The sequence below is a fragment of the Telmatherina bonti genome (genome assembly GCF_933228915.1).
Source record: "Telmatherina bonti genome assembly, chromosome: 18".
Taxonomy (NCBI): Eukaryota; Metazoa; Chordata; class Actinopteri; order Atheriniformes; family Telmatherinidae; genus Telmatherina; species Telmatherina bonti.
This window is the reverse complement of record NC_136616.1, coordinates 3,806,781-3,825,431: the sequence shown is the minus strand read 5'-3', so window position 1 is coordinate 3,825,431 and position 18,651 is coordinate 3,806,781. Positions and strand designations below refer to the sequence as shown.

The following is an 18,651-nucleotide window of genomic DNA, read 5'->3' as shown; positions in this document are numbered from 1 at the left end:
CAGAAAGCAGGTTCTGTCCCAGAAAGCAGGTTCTGTCCCAGAAACCCAGGTTCTATCCCAGAAATCCAGGTTCTATCCCAGAAACCGGAGTTTGATCACAGAAAGTGAGCTCTGTCCCAGAAAGCGGGTTCTGTCCCAGAAAGCAGGTTCTGTCCCAGAAAGCGAGTTCTGTTCCAGAAACCGGGTTCTGTTCCAGAAAGCAGGTTCTGTCCAAGAAAGCGGGTTCTGTTCCAGGAATCGGGTTCTGTTCCAGAAAGCAGGTTCTGTACCAGAAACGAGGTTCTACCCCAGAAAACGGGTTCTGTTCCAAAAATCAGGTTCTGTCCAAGAAAGCGGGTTCTGTCCCAGAAACCAGGTTCTGTCCCAGAAACCCTGGTTCGATCCCAGAAAGCGGGTTCTGTCCCAGAAAGCTTGTTCTGTCCCAGAAAGCGGGTTCTAATCCAGAAACCCCAGTTCTATCCCAGAAAGCGGGTTCTGTCCCAGAAATCAGGTTTTGTGCCAGAAACCAGGTTCTGTCCCAGAAAGTGGGTTCTGTCCCAGAAAACAGGTTCTCTCCCAGAAACCCGGGTTCGATCCTAGAAATCAGGTTCTGTCCCAGAAAGTCGGTTCTGTGCCAGACACCTGGTTCTATCCCAGAAGCCAGGTTCCTTCCCAGAAAGGGGGTTCTGTTCCAGAAAGCTGGTTCTCTTTTAAAAATTGGGTTCTGTCCCAAAAAGCGGGTTCTGTCCCAGAAAGTGGGTTCTAATCCAGAAACCCGGGTTCGATCCTAGAAATAAGGTTTTTTGCGAGAAAGCATGTTCTTTCCCAGAAATCAGGTTCTTTCCTAGAATGCAGGTTCTGTCCCAGAAAGTCGGTTCTGTCCCAGAAACTTGGTTCTATCCCAGAAACCAGGTTCCTTCCCAGAAAAGGGGTTCTGTTCCAGAAAGCTGGTTCTCTTTCAGAAATTGGGTTCTGTCCCAAAAAGCAGGTTCTGTCCCAGAAAGTGGGTTCTAATCCAGAAACCCGGGTTCGATCCCAGAAACCAGGTTCTGTCCCAGAAACCAGGTTCTGTTCCAGAAAGCAGGTTCTGTCCCAGAAAGCGGGTTCTTTCCCAGAAAGCATGTTCTGTCCCAGAAACCCGGGTTCTATCCCAGAAACCAGGTTCTGTCCCATGAACCGGGTTATGTCCCAGAAAGCGGGTTCGGTCCCAAAAAGCGGGTTCTGTCCCAGAAACCCCGGTTTTGTCCCAGGAACACAGGTTCTGTCCCAGAAAGCTGGTTCTGTCCCAGAGAGCAGGTTTTATCCCAGAAACCAGGTTCTGTCCCAGAAAGCAGGTTCTGTCCCAGAAAGTGGGTTCTGTCCCAGAAATCAGGATCTAATCTAGAAATCCCAGTTCTATCCCAGAAAGCGAGTTCTGTCCCAGAAGTCAGGATCCAATCCAGAAAGCCCAGTTCTATCCCAGAAAGCAGGTTCTGTCCCAGAAAGCGTGTTCTGTCCCAGAAACACAGGTTCGGTCCCAGAAAACACAGGTTCTGTCCTAGAAAGCTGGTTTTGTCCCAGAGAGCGGGTTCTGTCCCATAAACCGGGTTCTAATCCAGAAACCCCAGTTCTATCCCAGAAAGCGGGTTCTGTCTCAGAAATCAGTTTCTGTGCCAGAAAACGGGTTCTGTTCCAGAAATCAGGTTCTGTCCAAGAAAGCGGGTTCTGTCCCAGAAAGTGGGTTCTAATTCAGAAACCCGGGTTTGATCCTAGAAATCAGGTTCTGTGCCAAAAAGGGGGTTCTGTCCCAGGAATAAGGTTCTGTCCCAGAAAGCAGGTTCTGTCCCAGAAATCAGGTTCTGTCCCAAAAAGCGTGTTCTTTCCCAGAAACCAGGTTCTGTCCCAGAAACCAGGTTCTATCCCAGAAAGTACGTTCTGTCCCAAAAAGCGTGTTCTGTCACGGAAACCCGGGTTCGATCCCAGAAAGCTGGTTCTGTCCCAGAAAGCGGGTTCTGTTCCAGAAAGGAAGTTCTGTCGCAGAAAGCTGGTACTGTTTCAGAAATTGGGTTCTGTCCAAGAAAGCGGGTTCTTTCCCAGAAAGCTGGGTTCTGTCCCAGAAAGCAGGTTCTGTCCCAGAAAGCAGGTTCTATCCCAGAAACCCGGGTTCGATCCTAAAAATCAGGTTCTGTGCCAGCAAGGGGGTGCTGTCCCAGAAATCAGGTTCTTTCCCAGAAAACAGATTCTTTCCCAGAAAGCGGCTTCTGTCCCATAAAGCGGGTTCTGTCCCAGAAAGTGGGTTCTAATCCAGAAACCTGGGTTCGATCCTAGAAATCAGGTTTTTTGTGAGAAAGCGGGTTCTGTCCCAGAAATCAGGTTCTATCCAAGAAACGGGGTTCAATCCTAGAAATCAGGTTTTATCCCAGAAACCAGGTTCTGTCCCAGAAAGCGAGTTCTGTCCCAAAAAGCGGATTCTGTCCCAGAAATCAGGTTCTATTCCAGAAACCAGTTTCTGTTCCAGAAAACTGGTTCTGTTTTAGAAATTGGATTCTGTCCCAGAAAGCGGGTTCTGTCCCAGAGAGCGGGTTCAGTCTCAGAAAACGGGTTCTTTTCCAGAAACCACAGGTTCTGTCCCAGAAAACTGGTTCTGTTCCAGGGAGCAGGTTCTATCCCAGAAACCATGTTCTGTCCCAGAAAGCGAGTTCTATCCCAGAAAGCGGGTTCCAATTCTAGAAACCACAATTCTATCCCAGAAAGTGGGTTCTGTCCCAGAAATCAGGTTCTAATCCAGAAACCACAGTTCTATCCCAGACAACAGGTTATGTCCTCGAAAGCCGGTTCTATCCCAGAAAGTAGGTTCTGGCCTGGAAAGCGGGTTCTGTCCCAGAAATCAGGTTCTGTCCCAGAAAGCGGGTTTTGTTCCAGAAACCTGGGTTCTATTCCAGAAACCAAGTTCTGTTCCAGGAAGCTGGTTCTGTTCCAGAAAGTGGGTTCTAATCCAGAAACCCGGGTTTGATCCTAAAAATTAGGTTTTTTACCAGAAAGGGGGTTCTGTCCTAGAAATCAGGTTCTGTCCCAGAAAGAAGGTTCTGTTCCAAAAACCTGGGTTCTATTCCAGAAACCAGGTTCTGTCCCAGAGAGCAGGTTTTATCCCAGAAATCAAGTTCTGTACCAGAAATTGGGTTGAAATCCAGAAACCCAAGATCAATCCTAGAAATCAGGTTTTTTGCGAGAAAACGGGTTCTGTCCCAGAAACACAGGTTCTGTCCCAGAAAGCTGGTTCTGTTCCAGAGAGCAGGTTCTATCCCAGAAACCAGGTTCTGTCCCAGAATGCGGGTTCTGTCCCAGAAAGCGGGTTTCAGTTCCACAAACCCCAGTTCTATCCCAGAAAGCGGGTTCTGTCCCAGAAATCAGGTTCTTTGCCAGAAAACAGGTTCCATCCCAGAAAGCGGGTTCTGTAACAGAAACACAGGTTATGTCCCAGAAAGCTGGTTCTTTCCCAGAAAGCGGGTTCTAATCCAGAAACCCCAGTTATATCCCATAAAGTGGGTTCTGTCCCAGAAATCAGGTTCTAATCCATTATCCACAATTCTATCCCAGACACCAGGTTATGTCCTAGAAAGCGCGGTCTATCCCAGAAACGGGGTTCGATCCTAGAAATCAGGTTCTGTTCCAGAGAGCAGGTTCTACCAGAAACCAGGTTCTGTCCCAGAAAGCGGGTTTCAATTCCACAAACCCCAGTTCTATCCCAGAAAGCGGGTTTTGTCCCAGAAATCAGGTTCTGTTCCAGGGAGCAGGTTCCATCCCAGATAGAAGGTTCTGTCCCATAAAGCGGGTTCTGTCCCAAAAAGTGGGTTCTAATCCAGAAACCCGAGTTCGATCCTAGAAATCAGGTTTTTTGCGAGAAAGCGGGTTCTGTCCTAAAAATCAGGTTCTGTCCCAGAAAGCGGGTTTTGTTCCAGAAACCTGGGTTCTATTCGAGAATCCGGGTTCTGTTCCAGAAAGCTGATTCTATTTTAGAAATTGGGTTCTGTCCCAGAAAGCAGGTTCTGTCCCAAAAAGCGGGTTCTAGTCCAGAAACCCGGGTTCTAGCACAGAAACCTGGTTCTGTCCCAGAAATCAGGTTCTTTCCCATAAACTGGGTTCTATCCCAGAAAGCAGGTTCTGTCCCAGAAACCAGGTTTCTATCCCAGAAATCAGGTTCTGTCCCATAAACCGGGTTCTATCACAGAAATCGGGTTCTGTCTCAAAAAGCGTGTTCTGTCCCACAAACCCGGGTTCGGTCCCAGATACACAGGTTCTGTCCCAGAAAGCTGGTTCTGTCCCAGAAATCTGGTTCTGTCCTAGAAATCAGGTTCTTTCCCAGAAAGCAGGTTCTGTCCCATAAACCCGGGTTCTGTCCCAGAAAGCGGGTTCTAATCCAGAAACCACAGTTCTATCACAGAAAGCGGGTTCTGTCCCAGAAATCAGGTTCTGTCCCATAAACCGGGATCTGTCCCAGAAAGCGGGTTCTAATCCAGAAACCACAGTTCGATTACAGAAAGCGGGTTCTCTCCCAGAAACACAGGTTCTTTCCCAGAAAGCTGGTTCTGCTCCAGAGAGCAGATTCTATCCCAGAAACCAGGTCCCTTCCCAGAAAGCTGGATCTGTCCCAGAAATCAGGTTCTGTCCCAAAAATCAGGTTCTTTCCCAGAAAGCAGGTTCTGTCCCAGAAAGCTGCTTCTGTCCCATAAACCAGGTTCTGTCCCATAAACCGGGATCTGTCCCAGAAAGCGGGTTCTAATCCAGAAACCACAGTTCTATCCCAGAAACCAGGTTCTGTCCCAGAAAGCGGGTTCTGTCCCATAAAGCGGGTTCCAATTCCAAAAGCCCCAGTTCTATCCCAGAAAGCGGGTTCTATCCCAGAAGTCAGATTCTGTCCCAGAAACCCCAGTTCTATCCCAGAAAGCGGGTTCTGTCCCAGAAACCCCAGTTCTATCCCAGAAAGCGGGTTCTGTCCCAGAAATCAGGTTCTAATCCCAGAAACCCGGATTCGATCCCAGAAATCAAGTTCTGTCCCAGAAATCAGGTTCTTTCCCACAAACCCGGGTTCGGTCCCAGATACACAGGTTCTGTTCCAGAAAGATGGTTCTGTCCCAGAAATCAGGTTCTGTCCCAGAAAGCAGGTTCTATCCCTGAAACCAGATTCTTTCCCAGAAAGCAGGTTCTGTCCCATAAACCGGGTTCTGTCACAGAAAGCGGGTTCTAATCCAGAAACCACAGTTCTATCACAGAAAGCGGGTTCTGTCCCAGAAATCAGGTTCTGTTCCAGAGAGCAGATTCTATCCCAGAAACCAGGTTCTGTCCCAGAAAGCTGGTTCTGTCCCAGAAATCAGGTTCTGTCCCATAAATCAGGTTCTTTCCCAGAAAGCAGGTTCTTTCCCAAAAAGCGGCTTCTGTCCCATAAACCAGGTTCTGTCCCATAAACCGGGATCTGTCCCAGAAAGCGGGTTCTAATCCAGAAACCACAGTTCTATTACAGAAAGCGGGTTCTGTCCCAGAAAGCTGGTTCTGTCCCATAAAGCGGGTTCCAATTCCAGAAACCCCAGTTCTATCCCAGAAAGCGGGTTCTATCCCAGAAATCAGGTTCTATCCCAGAAACCAGATTCTTTCCCAGAAAGCGGGTTCTTTCCCAGAAAGCGTTTTCCAAATCCAGAAACCCCAGTTCAATCCCAGAAAGCGGGTTCTGTCCCAGAAATCAAGTTCTAATCCCAGAAAACAGGTTCTGTCCCAAAAAGCAGGTTCTATCCCAGAAGTCAGATTCTGTCCCAGAAACCCCAGTTCTATCCCAGAAAGCGGGTTCTGTCCCAGAAATCAGGTTCTAATCCCAGAAACCCGGATTCGATCCCAGAAATCAAATTCTGTCCCAGAAAGCGGGTTCTGGTCCAGAAAGTTGGGTTCTTTTCCAGAAACCAGGTTCTTTCCCAGAAAGCTGGTTCTGTTTCAGAAATCCGGTTCTGTCCCAGAAAGCGGGTTCTTTCCCATAAACTGGGTTCTATCCCAGAAAGCAGGTTCTGTCCCAGAAACCTGGTTATTATCCCAGAAATCAGGTTCTGTCCCATAAACCGGGTTCTATCACAGAAATCGGGTTCTGTCTCAAAAAGCGTGTTCTGTCCCACAAACCCGGGTTCGGTCCCAGATACACAGGTTCTGTTCCAGAAAGATGGTTCTGTCCCAGAAATCTGGTTCTGTCCCAGAAAGCAGGTTCTATCCCTGAAACCAGATTCTTTCCCAGAAAGCAGGTTCTGTCCCATAAACCGGGTTCTGTCACAGAAAGCGGGTTCTAATCCAGAAACCACAGTTCTATCACAGAAAGCGGGTTCTGTCCCAGAAACCAGGTTCTGTTCCAGAGAGCAGATTCTATCCCAGAAACCAGGTTCTGTCCCAGAAAGCTGGTTCTGTCCCAGAAATCAGGTTCTGTCCCATAAATCAGGTTCTTTCCCAGAAAGCAGGTTCTTTCCCAAAAAGCGGCTTCTGTCCCATAAACCAGGTTCTGTCCCATAAACCGGGATCTGTCCCAGAAAGCGGGTTCTAATCCAGAAACCACAGTTCTATTACAGAAAGCGGGTTCTGTCCCAGAAAGCTGGTTCTGTCCCATAAAGCGGGTTCCAATTCCAGAAACCCCAGTTCTATCCCAGAAAGCGGGTTCTATCCCAGAAATCAGGTTCTATCCCAGAAACCAGATTCTTTCCCAGAAAGCGGGTTCTTTCCCAGAAAGCGTTTTCCAAATCCAGAAACCCCAGTTCAATCCCAGAAAGCGGGTTCTGTCCCAGAAATCAAGTTCTAATCCCAGAAAACAGGTTCTGTCCCAGAAAGCGGGTTCTATCCCAGAAGTCAGATTCTGTCCCAGAAACCCCAGTTCTATCCCAGAAAGCGGGTTCTGTCCCAGAAATCAGGTTCTAATCCCAGAAACCCGGATTCGATCCCAGAAATCAAATTCTGTCCCAGAAAGCGGGTTCTGGTCCAGAAAGTTGGGTTCTTTTCCAGAAACCAGGTTCTTTCCCAGAAAGCTGGTTCTGTTTCAGAAATCCGGTTCTGTCCCAGAAAGCGGGTTCTGTCCCAGAAACTGGGTTCTAATCCAGAAACCCGGGTTTGATCTTAGACACCTGGTTTTTTGCGAGAAAGCGGGTTCTGTCCCAGAAATCAGGTTCTGTCCGATAAAGCAGGTTCTGTCCCAGAAATCAGGTTCTGTCCCAGAAGCCAGGTTCTGTCCCAGAAAGCGGGTTCTGTCCCAGAGAGCTGGTTTTAAACCAGAAACCCCAGTTGTATCCCAGAAAGCGGGTTCTGTCCCATAAACCGGGTTCTGTCCCAGAACGTCGGTTCTAATCCAGAAATCCGGGTTCGATTATAGAAATCAGGTTTTTTGCGAGAAAGCGGGTTCTGTCCCAGAAAGCTGGTTCTGTCCCTGAAAGCGGGTTCTGTTCCAGAAACCTGGGTTCTATTCAAGATACCAGGTTCTGTTCCAGAAAGCTGGTTCTGTTTTAGAAATTGGGTTCTGTCCCAGAAAGCAGGTTCTGTCCCAAAAAGTGTGTCTGTCCCAGAAATCAGGTTCTGTCCCACAAACCGGGTTCTATCGCAGAAATCGGGTTCTGTCTCAAAAAGCGTGTTCTGTCCCACAAACCCGGGTTCGGTCCCAGAAACACAGGTTCTGTCCCAGAAAGCTGGTTCTGTCCCAGAAATCAGGTTCTGTCCCAGAAATCAGGTTTTTTCCCAGAAAGCAGGTTCTTTCCCAGAAAGCGGCTTCTGTCCCATAAACCGGGTTCTATCCCAGAAACCCGGTTTCTATCCCAGTAATCAGGTTCTGTCCCATAAACCGGGTTCTATCGCAGAAATCGGGTTCTGTCTCAAAAAGCGTGTTCTGTCCCACAAACCCGGGTTCGGTCCCAGAAACACAGGTTCTGTCCCAGAAAGCTGGTTCTGTCCCAGAAATCAGGTTCTGTCCCAGAAATCAGGTTCTTTCCCAGAAAGCAGGTTCTTTCCCAGAAAGCGGCTTCTGTCCCATAAACCGGGTTCTGTCCCAGAAAGCGGGTTCTAATCCAGAAACCCCAGTTCTATCCCAGAAACCAGGTTCTGTCCCAGAAAGCGGGTTCTGCCCCTGAAAGCGGGTTCTGTTCCAGAAACCTGGGTTCCATTCCAGAAACCAGGTTCTGTTCCAGAAAGCGGGTTCTAATCCAGAAACCCCAGTTCTATCCCAGAAAGTGGGTCTGTCCCAGAAAGCGGCTTCTAATCCAGAAACCCGGGTTCCATCACAGAAACCTGGTTCTGTCCCAGAAATCAGGTTCTGTTCCAGAAAACGGGTTCTGTTCTAGAAAGCAGGTTCTGTCCCAGAAACCCGGTTTCTGTCCCAGAAATCAGGTTCTGTTCCAGAAAACGGGTTCTGTTCCAGAAAGCAGGTTCTGTCCCAGAAACCCGGTTTCTGTCCCAGAAATCAGGTTCTGTCCCAGAAAGCGGGTTCTAATCCAGAAACCCCAGTTCTATCCCAGAAAGTGGGTCTGTCCCAGAAACCAGGTTCTAATCCAAGAAACCTGGGTTCGATCTCAGAAATCAGGTTCTGTCCCAGAAAGCGGATTCTGTTCCGGAAACCTGGGTTCTATTCCAGAAACCAGGTTCTGTCCCAAAAAGCAGGTTCTATCCCAGAAACCAGGTTCTTTCCCAGAAATCAGGTTCTTTCCCAGAAAGCGGGTTCTATCCCAGAAATCAGGTTCTGCCCGAGAAAGCAGGTTCTGTCCCAGAAAGCTGGTTCTGTTCCAGAGAGCAGGTTCTATCCCAGAAACCAGGTTCTGTCCCAGAAAGCAGGTTCTTTACCAGAAAGTGGGTTCTGTCCCAGAAGGCGGGTTATAATCCAGAAACCCCAGTTCTATTCAAGAAGGCGGGTTCTGTCCCAGAAATCAGGTTCTGTCCCAGAAAGTGGACTCTGTCCCAGAAAACAGGTTCTATCCCAGAAACCCGGGTTCGATCCTAGAAATCAGGTTCTGTGCCAGAAAGCGGGTTCTGCCCGAGAAAGCATGTTCTGTCCCAGCAATCAGGTTCTGTCCCAGAAAGCGGGTTCTGTCCCAGAAAGCGGGTTCAGTCTCAGAAAGCGGGTTCTGTCCCAGAAACACAGGTTCTGTCCCAGAAAGCTGGTTCTTTTCCAGAGAGCAGATTCTGTCCCAGAAACCAGGTTCTGTCCCAGAAAGCGGGTTCTATCCCAGAAAGCGGGTTCCAATTCGAGAAACCCCAGTTCTATCCCTGAAAGCGGGTTCTGTCCCCGAAATCAGGTTCTGTGCAAGAAAGCAGGTTCATCCCAGAAAGCGGGTTCTGTAACAGAAACACAGGTATTGTCCCAGAAAGCTGGTTCTGTCCAAGAAAGCGGGTTCTAATCCAAAAAACCCCAGTTCTATCCCAGAAAGTGGGTTCTGTCCCAGAAAGCAGGTTCTATCCCAGAAACCGGGGTTCGATCCTAGAAATCAGGTTCTATCACAGAAACCATATTCTGTCCCAGGAAGCAGGTTCTGTCCCAGAAAGCGGGTTCTGTCCCAGAAAACGGGTTCTAATACATAAACCCCAGTTCTATCACTGAAAGCGGGTTCTGTCCCAGAAATCAGGTTCTGTCCCAGAATGCGGGTTCTGATCCAGAAACACAGGCTCTGTCCCAGAAAGATGGTTCTGTTCCAGAGAGCAGGTTCTATCCCAGAAACCAGGTTCTCTCAAAGAAAGCTGGTTCTGTCCCAGAAAGCGGCTTCTAATCCAGAAACCCGGGTTCCATCACAGAAACCTGGTTCTGTCCCAGAAATCAGGTTCTGTTCCAGAAAACGGGTTCTGTTCCAGAAAGCAGGTTCTGTCCCAGAAACCCGGTTTCTGTCCCAGAAATCAGGTTCTGTTCCAGAAAACGGGTTCTGTTCCAGAAAGCAGGTTCTGTCCCAGAAACCCCAGTTCTATCCTAGAAAGCGGGTTCTGTCCCAGAAATCAGGTTCTCTGCCAGAAAACAGGTTCTGTCCCAGAAAGCGGGTTCTGTAACAGAAACACAGGTTCTGTCCCAGAAAGCGGGTTCTGTCCCAGAAAGCGGGTTCTAATCCAGAAACCCGAGTTCTATCCCAAACACGAGGTTATGTCCCAGAAAGCAGGTTCTATCCCAGAAACCGGGTTCGATCCTAGAAATCAGGTTCTATCCCAGAAACCAGGTTCTGTCCCAGGAAGCAGGTTCTGTCCCAGAAATCAGGTTCTGTCCCAGAAAGCAGGTTCTGTCCCAGAAACCAGGTTCTATCCCAGAAACCAGGTTCTCTCCCAGAAAGCCGGTTCTGTCCCAGAAAGCGGGTTCCAATTCCAGAAACCCCAGTTCTATCCCAGAAAGCGATTTCTGTAACAGAAACACAGGTTCTGTCCCAGAACGCTGGTTCTGTCCAAGAAAGCGGGTTCTACTCCAGAAACCCCAGTTCTATCCCAAAGACCAGGTTCTGTCCCAGGAAGCAGGTTCTGTCCCAGAAAGCAGGTTCTAATCCAGAAACCCCACTTCTATCCCAGAAAGCGGGTTCTTTGCCAGAAAGCAGGTTTTAATCCAGAAACCCCAGTTGTATCCCTGAAAGCGGGTTCTGCCCGAGAAATCGGGTTCTGTCCCAGCAATCAGGTTCTGTCCCAGAAAGCGGGTTCTGTCCCAGAAAGCGGGTTCTGTCCCAGAAAGCGGGTTCAGTCTCAGAAAGCGGGTTCTGTCCCAGAAACACGGGTTCTGTCCCAGAAAGCTGGTTCTTTTCCAGAGAGCAGATTCTGTCCCAGAAACCAGGTTCTGTCCCAGAAAGCGGGTTCTATCCCAGAAAGCGGGTTCCAATTCGAGAAACCCCAGTTCTATCCCTGAAAGCGGGTTCTGTCCCCGAAATCAGGTTCTGTCAAGAAAGCAGGTTCATCCCAGAAAGCGGGTTCTGTAACAGAAACACAGGTATTGTCCCAGAAAGCTGGTTCTGTCCAAGAAAGCGGGTTCTAATCCAAAAAACCCCAGTTCTATCCCAGAAAGTGGGTTCTGTCCCAGAAACCAGGTTCTAATCCAGAAACCACAGTTCTATCCCAAACACCAGGTTATGTCCCAGAAAGCAGGTTCTATCCCAGAAACCGGGGTTCGATCCTAGAAATCAGGTTCTATCACAGAAACCATATTCTGTCCCAGGAAGCAGGTTCTGTCCCAGAAACCAGGTTCTCTCAAAGAAAGCTGGTTCTGTCCCAGAAAGCGGCTTCTAATGCAGAAACCCGGGTTCCATCACAGAAACCTGGTTCTGTCCCAGAAATCAGGTTCTGTTCCAGAAAACGGGTTCTGTTCCAGAAAGCAGGTTCTGTCCCAGAAACCCGGTTTCTGTCCCAGAAATCAGGTTCTGTTCCAGAAAACGGGTTCTGTTCCAGAAAGCAGGTTCTGTCCCAGAAACCCGGTTTCTGTCCCAGAAATCAGGTTCTGTTCCAGAAAACGGGTTCTGTTCCAGAAAGCAGGTTCTGTCCCAGAAACCCGGTTTCTGTCCCAGAAATCAGGTTCTGTCCCAGAAAGCGGGTTCTAATCCAGAAACCCCAGTTCTATCCTAGAAAGCGGGTTCTGTCCCAGAAATCAGGTTCTCTGCCAGAAAACAGGTTCTTTCCCAGAAAGCGGGTTCTGTAACAGAAACACAGGTTCTGTCCCAGAAAGCGGGTTCTGTCCCAGAAAGCGGGTTCTAATCCAGAAACCCGAGTTCTATCCCAAACACGAGGTTATGTCCCAGAAAGCAGGTTCTATCCCAGAAACCGGGTTCGATCCTAGAAATCAGGTTCTATCCCAGAAACCAGGTTCTGTCCCAGGAAGCAGGTTCTGTCCCAGAAATCAGGTTCTGTCCCAGAAAGCTGGTTCTGTCCAAGAAAGCGGGTTCTAATCCAAAAAACCCCAGTTCTATCCCAGAAAGTGGGTTCTGTCCCAGAAACCAGGTTCTAATCCAGAAACCACAGTTCTATCCCAAACACCAGGTTTTGTCCCAGAAAGCAGGTTCTATCCCAGAAACCGGGGTTCGATCCTAGAAATCAGGTTCTATCACAGAAACCATATTCTGTCCCAGGAAGCAGGTTCTGTCCCAGAAAGCGGGTTCTGTCCCAGAAAACGGGTTCTAATACATAAACCCCAGTTCTATCACTGAAAGCGGGTTCTGTCCCAGAAATCAGGTTCTGTCCCAGAATGCGGGTTCTGATCCAGAAACACAGGTTCTGTCCCAGAAAGATGGTTCTGTTCCAGAGAGCAGGTTCTATCCCAGAAACCAGGTTCTCTCAAAGAAAGCTGGTTCTGTCCCAGAAAGCGGCTTCTAATCCAGAAACCCGGGTTCCATCACAGAAACCTGGTTCTGTCCCAGAAATCAGGTTCTGTTCCAGAAAACGGGTTCTGTTCCAGAAAGCAGGTTCTGTCCCAGAAACCCGGTTTCTGTCCCAGAAATCAGGTTCTGTTCCAGAAAACGGGTTCTGTTCCAGAAAGCAGGTTCTGTCCCAGAAACCCGGTTTCTGTCCCAGAAATCAGGTTCTGTCCCAGAAAGCGGGTTCTGTCCCAGAAAGCGGGTTCTAATCCAGAAACCCGAGTTCTATCCCAAACACGAGGTTATGTCCCAGAAAGCAGGTTCTATCCCAGAAACCGGGTTCGATCCTAGAAATCAGGTTCTATCCCAGAAACCAGGTTCTGTCCCAGGAAGCAGGTTCTGTCCCAGAAATCAGGTTCTGTCCCAGAAAGCTGGTTCTGTCCAAGAAAGCGGGTTCTAATCCAAAAAACCCCAGTTCTATCCCAGAAAGTGGGTTCTGTCCCAGAAACCAGGTTCTAATCCAGAAACCACAGTTCTATCCCAAACACCAGGTTTTGTCCCAGAAAGCAGGTTCTATCCCAGAAACCGGGGTTCGATCCTAGAAATCAGGTTCTATCACAGAAACCATATTCTGTCCCAGGAAGCAGGTTCGGTCCCAGAAAGCGGGTTCTGTCCCAGAAAACGGGTTCTAATACATAAACCCCAGTTCTATCACTGAAAGCGGGTTCTGTCCCAGAAATCAGGTTCTGTCCCAGAATGCGGGTTCTGATCCAGAAACACAGGTTCTGTCCCAGAAAGATGGTTCTGTTCCAGAGAGCAGGTTCTATCCCAGAAACCAGGTTCTCTCAAAGAAAGCTGGTTCTGTCCCAGAAAGCGGCTTCTAATCCAGAAACCCGGGTTCCATCACAGAAACCTGGTTCTGTCCCAGAAATCAGGTTCTGTTCCAGAAAACGGGTTCTGTTCCAGAAAGCAGGTTCTGTCCCAGAAACCCGGTTTCTGTCGCAGAAATCAGGTTCTGTTCCAGAAAACGGGTTCTGTTCCAGAAAGCAGGTTCTGTCCCAGAAACCCGGTTTCTGTCCCAGAAATCAGGTTCTGTCCCAGAAAGCGGGTTCTAATCCAGAAACCCCAGTTCTATCCTAGAAAGCGGGTTCTGTCCCAGAAATCAGGTTCTCTGCCAGAAAACAGGTTCTGTCCCAGAAAGCGGGTTCTGTAACAGAAACACAGGTTCTGTCCCAGAAAGCGGGTTCTGTCCCAGAAAGCGGGTTCTAATCCAGAAACCCGAGTTCTATCCCAAACACGAGGTTATGTCCCAGAAAGCAGGTTCTATCCCAGAAACCGGGTTCGATCCTAGAAATCAGGTTCTATCCCAGAAACCAGGTTCTGTCCCAGGAAGCAGGTTCTGTCCCAGAAATCAGGTTCTGTCCCAGAAAGCAGGTTCTGTCCCAGAAAGCAGGTTCTATCCCAGAAACCAGGTTCTCTCCCAGAAAGCCGGTTCTGTCCCAGAAAGCGGGTTCCAATTCCAGAAACCCCAGTTCTATCCCAGAAAGCGATTTCTGTAACAGAAACACAGGTTCTGTCCCAGAACGCTGGTTCTGTCCAAGAAAGCGGGTTCTACTCCAGAAACCCCAGTTCTATCCCAAAGACCAGGTTCTGTCCCAGGAAGCAGGTTCTGTCCCAGAAAGCAGGTTCTAATCCAGAAACCCCACTTCTATCCCAGAAAGCGGGTTCTTTGCCAGAAAGCAGGTTTTAATCCAGAAACCCCAGTTGTATCCCTGAAAGCGGGTTCTGCCCGAGAAATCGGGTTCTGTCCCAGCAATCAGGTTCTGTCCCAGAAAGCGGGTTCTGTCCCAGAAAGCGGGTTCTGTCCCAGAAAGCGGGTTCAGTCTCAGAAAGCGGGTTCTGTCCCAGAAACACAGGTTCTGTCCCAGAAAGCTGGTTCTTTTCCAGAGAGCAGATTCTGTCCCAGAAACCAGGTTCTGTCCCAGAAAGCGGGTTCTATCCCAGAAAGCGGGTTCCAATTCGAGAAACCCCAGTTCTATCCCTGAAAGCGGGTTCTGTCCCCGAAATCAGGTTCTGTGCAAGAAAGCAGGTTCATCCCAGAAAGCGGGTTCTGTAACAGAAACACAGGTATTGTCCCAGAAAGCTGGTTCTGTCCAAGAAAGCGGGTTCTAATCCAAAAAACCCCAGTTCTATCCCAGAAAGTGGGTTCTGTCCCAGAAACCAGGTTCTAATCCAGAAACCACAGTTCTATCCCAAACACCAGGTTATGTCCCAGAAAGCAGGTTCTATCCCAGAAACCGGGGTTCGATCCTAGAAATCAGGTTCTATCACAGAAACCATATTCTGTCCCAGGAAGCAGGTTCTGTCCCAGAAAGCGGGTTCTGTCCCAGAAAACGGGTTCTAATACATAAACCCCAGTTCTATCACTGAAAGCGGGTTCTGTCCCAGAAATCAGGTTCTGTCCCAGAATGCGGGTTCTGATCCAGAAACACAGGTTCTGTCCCAGAAAGATGGTTCTGTTCCAGAGAGCAGGTTCTATCCCAGAAACCAGGTTCTCTCAAAGAAAGCTGGTTCTGTCCCAGAAAGCGGCTTCTAATCCAGAAACCCGGGTTCCATCACAGAAACCTGGTTCTGTCCCAGAAATCAGGTTCTGTTCCAGAAAACGGGTTCTGTTCCAGAAAGCAGGTTCTGTCCCAGAAACCCGGTTTCTGTCCCAGAAATCAGGTTCTGTTCCAGAAAACGGGTTCTGTTCCAGAAAGCAGGTTCTGTCCCAGAAACCCGGTTTCTGTCCCAGAAATCAGGTTCTGTTCCAGAAAACGGGTTCTGTTCCAGAAAGCAGGTTCTGTCCCAGAAACCCGGTTTCTGTCCCAGAAATCAGGTTCTGTCCCAGAAAGCGGGTTCTAATCCAGAAACCCCAGTTCTATCCTAGAAAGCGGGTTCTGTCCCAGAAATCAGGTTCTCTGCCAGAAAACAGGTTCTGTCCCAGAAAGCGGGTTCTGTAACAGAAACCCGAGTTCTATCCCAAACACGAGGTTATGTCCCAGAAAGCAGGTTCTATCCCAGAAACCGGGTTCGATCCTAGAAATCAGGTTCTATCCCAGAAACCAGGTTCTGTCCCAGGAAGCAGGTTCTGTCCCAGAAATCAGGTTCTGTCCCAGAAAGCAGGTTCTGTCCCAGAAAGCAGGTTCTATCCCAGAAACCAGGTTCTCTCCCAGAAAGCCGGTTCTGTCCCAGAAAGCGGGTTCCAATTCAAGAAACCCCAGTTCTATCCCAGAAAGCGATTTCTGTAACAGAAACACAGGTTCTGTCCCAGAACGCTGGTTCTGTCCAAGAAAGCGGGTTCTACTCCAGAAACCCCAGTTCTATCCCAAAGACCAGGTTCTGTCCCAGAAAGCAGGTTCTAATCCAGAAACCCCACTTCTATCCCAGAAAGCGGGTTCTTTGCCAGAAAGCAGGTTTTAATCCAGAAACCCCAGTTGTATCCCTGAAAGCGGGTTCTGACCGAGAAATCGGGTTCTGTCCCAGAAATCAGGTTCTGTCCCAGAAAGCGGGTTCTGTCCCAGAAAGCGGGTTCAGTCTCAGAAAGCGGGTTCTGTCCCAGAAACACAGGTTCTGTCCCAGAAAGCTGGTTCTTTTCCAGAGAGCAGATTCTGTCCCAGAAACCAGGTTCTGTCCCAGAAAGCGGGTTCTATCCCAGAAAGCGGGTTCCAATTCGAGAAACCCCAGTTCTATCCCTGAAAGCGGGTTCTGTCCCCGAAATCAGGTTCTGTGCAAGAAAGCAGGTTCATCCCAGAAAGCGGGTTCTGTAACAGAAACACAGGTATTGTCCCAGAAAGCTGGTTCTGTCCAAGAAAGCGGGTTCTAATCCAAAAAACCCCAGTTCTATCCCAGAAAGTGGGTTCTGTCCCAGAAACCAGGTTCTAATCCAGAAACCACAGTTCTATCCCAAACACCAGGTTATGTCCCAGAAAGCAGGTTCTATCCCAGAAACCGGGGTTCGATCCTAGAAATCAGGTTCTATCACAGAAACCATATTCTGTCCCAGGAAGCAGGTTCTGTCCCAGAAAGCGGGTTCTGTCCCAGAAAACGGGTTCTAATACATAAACCCCAGTTCTATCACTGAAAGCGGGTTCTGTCCCAGAAATCAGGTTCTGACCCAGAATGCGGGTTCTGATCCAGAAACACAGGTTCTGTCCCAGAAAGATGGTTCTGTTCCAGAGAGCAGGTTCTATCCCAGAAACCAGGTTCTCTCAAAGAAAGCTGGTTCTGTCCCAGAAAGCGGCTTCTAATCCAGAAACCCGGGTTCCATCACAGAAACCTGGTTCTGTCCCAGAAATCAGGTTCTGTTCCAGAAAACGGGTTCTGTTCCAGAAAGCAGGTTCTGTCCCAGAAACCCGGTTTCTGTCCCAGAAATCAGGTTCTGTTCCAGAAAACGGGTTCTGTTCCAGAAAGCAGGTTCTGTCCCAGAAACCCGGTTTCTGTCCCAGAAATCAGGTTCTGTCCCAGAAAGCGGGTTCTAATCCAGAAACCCCAGTTCTATCCTAGAAAGCGGGTTCTGTCCCAGAAATCAGGTTCTCTGCCAGAAAACAGGTTCTGTCCCAGAAAGCGGGTTCTGTAACAGAAACACAGGTTCTGTCCCAGAAAGCGGGTTCTGTCCCAGAAAACGGGTTCTATCCCAGAAACCCGGGTTCGATCCTCGAAATCAGGTTCTGTGCCAGAAAGCGGGTTCTGTCCCAGAAATCAGGTTCTGTCCGAGAAAGAAGGTTCTTTCCCAGAAATCAGGTTCTGTCCCAGAAAGCGGGTTCTATCCCTGAAACCCAGGTTCGATCCTAGACATCTGGTTCTGTCCCAGAAACGGGGTTCTGTCCCAGAAAGCAGGTTCTGTCCCAGAAAGCGGGTTCCAATCTCAGAAACCCCAGTTCTATCACAGAAAGCAGGTTCTGTCCTAGAAATCAGGATCTGTGCCAGAAAACAGGTTCTGTCCCAGAAAGCGGGTTCTGTAACAGAAACGCAAGTTCTGTCCCAGAAAGCTGGTTCTGTCCCAGAAAGCATGTTCTAATCCAGAAACCCCAGTTCTATCCCAAAAATCGGGTTCTTTCCCAGAAGTCAGGTTCTAATCCAGAAACCCCAGTTCTATCCCAGAAAGCAGGTTCTGTCCCAGAAACCCAGGTTCGATCCCAGAAACCAGGTTCTATCCCAGAAAGCAGGTTCTGTCCCAGAAAGCAGGTTCTTTCCCAGAAAGCGGGTTCTTTGCCAGAAAGCGGGTTCTGTCCCAGAAACCCCAATTCTATCCCAGAAAACAGGTTCTGTCCCCTAAAGCAGGTTCTATCCCAGAAACCCAGGTTCGATCCCAGAAACCAGGTTCTATCCCAGAAAGCAGGTTCTGTCCCAGAAAGCAGGTTCTGTCCCAGAAAGCGGGTTCTTTGCCAAAAAGCGGGTTCTTTGCCAGAAAGCGGGTTCTGTCCCAGAAACCCCAATTCTATCCCAGAAAACAGGTTCTGTCCCCGAAAGCAGGTTCTATCCCAGAAACCCAGGTTCTATCCCAGAAACCCAGGTTCGATCCCAGAAACCAGGTTCTATCCCAGAAAGCAGGTTCTGTCCCAGAAAGCAGGTTCTTTCCCAGAAAGCGGGTTCTTTGCCAGAAAGCGGGTTCTGTCCCAGAAACCCCAATTCTATCCCAGAAAACAGGTTCTGTCCCCGAAAGCAGGTTCTATCCCAGAAACCCAGGTTCGATCCCAGAAACCAGGTTCTATCCCAGAAAGCAGGTTCTGTCCCAGAAAGCAGGTTCTGTCCCAGAAAGCGGGTTCTTTGCCAAAAAGCGGGTTCTTTGCCAGAAAGCGGGTTCTGTCCCAGAAACCCCAATTCTATCCCAGAAAACAGGTTCTGTCCCCGAAAGCAGGTTCTATCCCAGAAACCCAGGTTTGATCCCAGAAAGCAGGTTCTGTCCCAGAAAGCAGGTCCTGTCCCAGAAAGCGGGTTCTTTGCCAGAAAGCGGGTTCTGTCCCAGAAATCATGCTCTGTCCGAGAAAGCAGGTTCTGTCCCAGAAATCAGGTTCTGTCCCAGAAAGTGGGATCTGTCCCAGAAAGCGGGTTCCAACTCCAGAAACCCCAGTTCTATCCCAGAAAGCGGGTTCTGTCCCAGAAATCAGGTTCTGTGCCAGAAAAGAGGTTCTGTCCCAGAAAGCAGGTTCTGTAACAGAAACACAGGTTCTGTCCCAGAAAGCAGGTTCTGTCCCAGAAAGTGGGTTCTAATCCAGAAACCCGGGTTCTATCACAGAAACCTGGTTCCTTCCCAGAAACCAGGTTCGATCCCAACAAGCAGCTTCTATTCCTGAAACCCGGTTTCGATCCCAGAAACCAGGTTCTGTCCCAGAAAGCAGGTTCTGTCCCAGAA

The 18,651-nt window shown here is 49.1% G+C and overlaps 1 protein-coding gene across 1 annotated transcript in view; it reads left to right on the top strand.

Annotated features, from left to right (window-relative positions):
• frem1a (Fras1 related extracellular matrix 1a) overlaps nucleotides 1–18,651 on the top strand; it is a gene marked incomplete at both ends in the record, with an annotated part of 264,812 nt that overhangs the window by 237,558 nt on the left and 8,603 nt on the right. The window lies entirely within an intron of this gene.